Source organism: Nannospalax galili, unplaced genomic scaffold, assembly GCF_000622305.1.
Source record: "Nannospalax galili isolate Female #2095 unplaced genomic scaffold, S.galili_v1.0 scaffold891, whole genome shotgun sequence".
Classification (NCBI taxonomy): Eukaryota; Metazoa; Chordata; class Mammalia; order Rodentia; family Spalacidae; genus Nannospalax; species Nannospalax galili.
This window is the reverse complement of record NW_008330576.1, coordinates 3,712,676-3,718,954: the sequence shown is the minus strand read 5'-3', so window position 1 is coordinate 3,718,954 and position 6,279 is coordinate 3,712,676. Positions and strand designations below refer to the sequence as shown.

Here is a 6,279-nt window from a genome sequence, read left to right as displayed (position 1 = left end):
ATTGTTTTATATAAGAAAAAAGGCAGGGACACTTTCCTTCTTCCTTTGTCCCCTCCCTTCCTTTTCCTCACTTTCCGTCCAGGGATTTCCTCTTAACGTCCTGTCCCTCCTGATGAATTTAGAAAGCCTATGTGTGTAGTACATCATTTGGGGAGAAAGGTGGCCTGCTCAGGAGGAGGGGTGTGAGTCAGCAACAGGATGTGGGACTCATCCTAGAAAACTTAGCGGACAAGTAAACATTTTAAAGACAGTGGCAGTCAGGTTTCTTGTCAGAGAATGTAAAAAGGGTTCTTTCTCTCTCTCCTGTTCTCTCTCTCTCTCTCTCTCTCTCTCTCTCTCGGACTCATCCTAGAAAACTTAGCGGACAAGTAAACATTTTAAAGACAGTGGCAGTCAGGTTTCTTGTCAGAGAATGTAAAAAGGGTTCTTTCTCTCTCTCCTGTTCTCTCTCTCTCTCTCTCTCTCTCTCTCTCTCTCTCTCTCCTCTCTCTTTCTCTCTCTAGCTTTATCCATAGGCAGTCTAAGAGCAGTTAACATCCCAACAAGACTACTATCCAGATCTTGATAACTATATGCTCTTACCATTCAGACTAATCTCTGAAGGATGGGCTAGAAATAGAGAAAATATAGATAATTTTGAAGCAACCCATTACATCAGAGAGTAAAGATGTTTCTGATAAATGCGGACAGAGCATGCCAAAAAGACACAGAAACTAACCAATAAGGCTCCCACTGGCTGGTGGGGGGGCGGGCGCAATATGACGCTAGGTAGGAGTCCATGAGTCCACACTGAACAAGTCCGCTGTCAATGAAGAAGCTAAAAGTTTGATGAGCATCAAGTACATACCAGTTCTCAAAACACCTCCCTAAAAGATGCAAGATGCCATGGGAATGAAGGTAACTTGATAGCATAGAGGCTGGCCACCAGTGGTTCCTCAGCTGACAGATGTTATCACCAGAGTGACAGAGCAAATTCAAATTGTGAGGTGCCTGCAGTATACAGTAAAGGCTGCGGCCTCACTTCAGGGGCGTTCTTTCTGGAGACATAGAATCAGAGTACAATTGTGACAGATTGCCAGACAATGCCAACTGGAGCCTGCAGAATAGCTTACCGTTTTTATCATGGTCATGAACAACTGATAACCACTCATAATCGCTTGTATGAATGACTAGTAACTAGATACAATTTTCTTGTTCAATTCAAAATGGATTATTTTGCTATTAAGGACATGATATAACAAGAGATGGGACCTGAGTGGGTCTGTGAATTAGAAGTCAGTAATGTATCAGTGCTATGTCCCCATTTTGATGACTGCTCTCGGCTGTATGGGAGGTTTTGTTTGTAGGATTTACATACTAAGGTACTCAGGAGTGAAGAGCACAGCTTTGCCCTTATTCTTTAGTGGTCCGGAAAATATTCCACTGTTATTTCAATTTATCTGTGCATTTGAGACAGTCAGTTTTCATACCACACACACACACACACACACACACACACACACAAACACACAGCACATAAATACCTGTTGTGTGGAGTGTTACCACTTAGTGTTTCTTGAGGAAGGAAAGGTGCTGCATTAAGCACAGGATGAGGACTCTATGAGGAGTTTCTTCATCTCCTGGGCAGTAGCAGGGACATGGATGGAGGTCAGTTTAGTCTCCTGCCCAGCCGGGATCATTTATGGAATCTGTGAAGAAATATGGCAGCCCGGAGCCAGACAATCAGGGCAGGGTTCAGCAGGCCAGATGCAGCGAGTCAGACTCCCAAATAAAACCAACAGCCCTCTTAGAGTCAGTTGTTCCCCTAGCTCTGGAGACCCCCTTTCTCTACCCTACCCAAGAAGTCTGGAACATTTGCCTATAAATCTCACTTTCACTTTGCACTGACCTGTTTTCTTGCCTCTTAATTCTTTTAACAGATGAAGAATGGGAAAGGTGAGCAAGCAGCAGGCTAGGAGTGGTCTATGGAGTCATACAGCCCAGTTCTACCATCTCTGAGTAAGATGCGACAGAGGTCTGCAGAGGCTGAGCTGTTAGGCTAATGATGACAGCACCAACTCACCACCAGGAGCAAAGCCCAGGTTATCCTCTCTTCCTGTCATGGGCTGGTGGTGGCAGAATAAATGACCAAGTAAAGAAAAGTGGATAAACATAGACATGGATGTAGAATTCAAGTCCAAAACTTATTTTCAATTTTATCTGGAAAAAAAAATTAGGCACTAAAGACAGGTGATTATTTGAGAAGGATTATTTGGGTATTTACTTTAAACAAGATTTCTCAACAGCTACTTTGGACCAAATAATTCTTTGTCATGGAGGCTGCCCTATGCATCGCAGTGCGCTTACCAGTCTGTCTGCCTTCTACCCACAGGGTATGCTAACAACTCCCTAGCTGCCAAATATCTTTTGGATGCAAAGCCACTCTTGCCTGAGGACCTCTGGGCTCACAGCTTGACTGGGACAGAGGTGCATGGACACTGTCAGCACGTTGTAAGTGTTTATATTCAGGCAGCCAAGGCAATCTTTCATCAAGCAATGTCTTGGGCTCTGCAGCCAGACTGCCTGTCTTGAATGGCAGCCCAACTATTCACTAGCCCCATGGCTTCCCTTGGGTTCTCTAAGATGACGTGGTATTAATGCCTATCTTTTGAGGGTTGTAAAATATTTTCTACAAAGCACTGCTAGGAGAGATTGCCAAGCAGACAGATGTTTAATCAGTGAACAGAAGGCTAGGATGTAGCTTAGTGGTACAGTCCAGCATGTATGAGGCCCTCGGTTCAAGGGCCAGAACTGCCAAAGAGAGGGAGATTGAGCAAGCTTTGGTGATGGTGAGCTGAAGGAGGCCCCAGCAGTCTAGGTGGCCTAGTACCTATTCAATTTGCTTAATTTGGTGATTCGACTGAGAAATTAGATTTGTGGACACTTTCAAGGGTTCCTTCTGAAAATCTGAGTCAGATCAGTTTTTACAAGATGTCGTATGAAATGTATGAACAAAAGAAAGAAATCAAGTCAAGTGTCTCATCTTCACTTCAAATACAAAAACAGGCAAGGAGGGCACGTTTGCTTAGAGTGAAAAAGGAACTCACAATGGATGTTCAGAGCTCAAGGTCCTTTGTTCTGTGATGTCTTGAGGCAGTTTCGAGAAATCTTACTCTGCAGTGGTTCCTGACTGTAGCCTGCACTCTCCTTGGCATCTAAACAGGCTATAGCTGCCAGCATTCACTGGGGCCCTTGCAGCTGAAGAGCTGTGATGGTTTGGCATTATTAGCCCACACTAAATCCACCATTAGTCACAGAACACACGTCCCAGGGGATGCTGCAATAATGTTATCCTAGCACTCTGCTAGCACTCGGCACCATTGTTCATGCGCTTTCTGGAAATATTCTGTGGGAACGAAAAACTCCCTTGTGACAACCACAGCATGGCCAAGCTCCCACAGCCTGGAACATCCAAATGGCGTGCATGAAGACACTCCAGCCGCGGATGTGAGAATGAGTTTCACTTGGCTGCGGTTTGCTTTCCGTACTTGTGTTATTTCCTTTGCCAGAAGTGTGCATTAATTTTATTTTCCCAGCCTGGAAATTTATGATTCTCCCATCAAAAGACTTCTCACAACCTTTTCAATAACAACAGTGCTGACCTCCCGCATCTCTAACATTCTATCCTTTTCAAAGCAATTTCATATGCGTTAATTTACATACAGTATTATTTTGGTCTCAGAAATGGCTATCTGCTCAGTATAGAGTTTCTTCCCTCCCCCAAACCCTTGTGAACTTTTTGCTGTTTTTGAAAAAAAAAACCACATTGTTATACGTTGTTCAGTTCACAAGGTTCAATCTTAATTAAACCAAGTTCAGGGTATAAGCGGAAATGACTAGCAGTGAGGGGCCGATTACTAACACTCGCTGGCACATTCATTCTAAATTTAGACAATACCCTTAGACTCCTTCAAATTGAATCACAACCTTATAATTAATATTTCCTGTTCTTCCTCTCTGTGTGAAATCGTCAGGCCCAGTGGCACTTCACTGTTTTTGCAAGTATTTATTCTTTACAGATTGTATGCCACTGCATATGACCCAAAACCTCCAAGGCAGAACTTTCATTTCTCCTGAAAAGACAACAGAAATACACAACCTAAATGATAACTATAGACCTTCAGGTTAATAAGTTGGTCCCTCACAACAAGGTCTCAGGTTGAAAAAAATCTTATTTTGAGGTAGAGCTCAATGGAGGAGCATTTGTTTACTATAAGGTCTGGATTCAATCCCCAGCGTACTGAAAAGAATCTTATTTTAGAACTAAGATGTATTGATGTATAGGAATCAAATCAAATTACATTGCAGTAATATGTGAGTGTGAATACATGCCTCCACATACGTGATGAAAGATGGATAAGGCATTTTAAAAGCATGATTAATATAATAGGCAATTTGGGAGCTATGTGTAGATATACATAAGGAAAAATGCTGCTAAAAATTGCTGACAACATGGAAACTTTCCATGTTTTATTCAACCTGATTTAAAGACACAGAAGAAGAAATTAATTTCAAAATACTTGAAGTTCAGTGTGAGGTGCTAGGAATTCCAAACTGTGCTGGCAGCAAATAATCTAATGGATATGAGGTCAGAGGAGATGAAGGAGGTGAAAGGGGAGATGGCAACTATCTAGTCTAAAGTCAGGCGAGGTTGCTTATGGATGGTGTATGCTTGTCACATGTGCCATAGTAAAAGTCTGTCTCAGAGCTGAGTTCAGTGGGATGACTGAGGGCTCAGATGCACCACCTGAAACTGCATATCGAAGGTGTGTTGATAATCAGCGTCAATAATAATGTTACATAATAGTAACCAAGAGAAGGCTTTGGATTGCTGTGGGTCTTGTCTTTTCCTCTGAAAACTGCATTTTGGATGAAACAGCAACAACAGCTGAAACTGATGAATCTTGGGCTCTCACAGAGGCCAAATGTGGACTCAGTCCATCTGCATTAAGTTAAATGATCTCATTCTTGGTCAATAGCAGGCAAGGAGAAACTGTAGTTAAATGAACCACATACCTGCACCTCATTCTTAGAGAAGTTTATGGCATTGGAGGTGAGACAGCCACCTCTTTGTCTGGTGTGTCTCCCACCATCTGTACATCAAGGACCTGAGCTTACGCAGCCTCGTCATTTGCTACCAGAGTATAGCTCTGTCCTCCAGAATTTTGAATGTCTCCTGCCCTCTCCCTACGAGATCAGCACATGTCATCAACTGATTAAGGTTTAATTCTTAGTTCTTGGTGTGTCTGTAAACCAGATAACATGAATGGGCATTGTAATGAGACCCTCAGGTTGTTCAAAGGCACATTAATATTTGAGAGACACTACCTTATGCACACTGTCACTTCTTTTGAGTTCTATATTTTCATTTTTATATGTATTATGGTAAAAGGCTCTGAAATTCTCTTCCCACCCACATTACCCACGTCATTAACATCCTCATGTAACTACCAAACGCACATCTCTGGAACACAATTTGGATGGTACAGGAAATACACTTGCAGTCTCTGGAGGCTTCCAGTGGCCTTCAGGATTGAGCCCCAATTTAACTCTTCCTGGGATGAGCTCCATCTGCATCTGCAGTCCTGTAAGCCCCAAACACTTCCCTGTGAGGTGGAAGAGGGTAAGTTGAGAGTGGAAACTGCAAATATGATGCACTGAGAAGCCTTCTGGAGGTAGGGATAGTTGAGAAAAATCCCGGATGATAGGAGCCCATTATGACCAGAGTGTCCCTCCTTTTCTTTGCATGGCCTCTTTCCTGTGCTGAGAGGAAAGCTTTCTGCCTTGGCTTTGTGCCCATTCTCTGGGCATCAACTGAAATGGCATCCTTTCCAGAAGATAGAGTTTTTTTTTTTTTTTTTTTTTTTTTAGCTGTTCTGGTTCACTCCAGTTTTCTTGCACTGGACTTATGCCCCCCTGCATGGACATGGCACTGTATAGGTTTGACTCTTGAAAGTCAATGTTTCATGGTGAACATTTTTGAGTAGATGATGGAGGAAGCAGAACTGGGTAGAAGAGAACTTCAAGCTATGACACAGACCTGATAAAGCCTCTGTGCTAGTGAACTTATTGTTGCTGTGACAAAATGCTTGAGAGAATCAACTTAAAAAGGAGAGAATGTAGTTTGGGCTCCTGGTTTCAGAGGTTTCAGTCCATAGTTGTCTGGGTCTGAGGCAAGGCAGAGTAATGTGATGGGAACAGGTGGTAGTGGAACTATTTACCTAATGGTACACAGAAAGG

At 42.9% G+C, this 6,279-nt stretch overlaps 1 long non-coding RNA gene across 1 annotated transcript; it reads right to left on the bottom strand.

Moving 5' to 3' along the window:
• Positions 1-714: 714 nt before the first annotated feature.
• LOC115066971 lies at positions 715-1,999 on the bottom strand. The gene is made up of 3 exons (XR_003846409.1): positions 1,889-1,999; positions 1,524-1,688; positions 715-1,037 (listed from the first exon to the last, which is right to left on the bottom strand). It is a non-coding gene; the product is annotated as an uncharacterized LOC115066971 (long non-coding RNA).
• Positions 2,000-6,279: the final 4,280 nt, after the last annotated feature.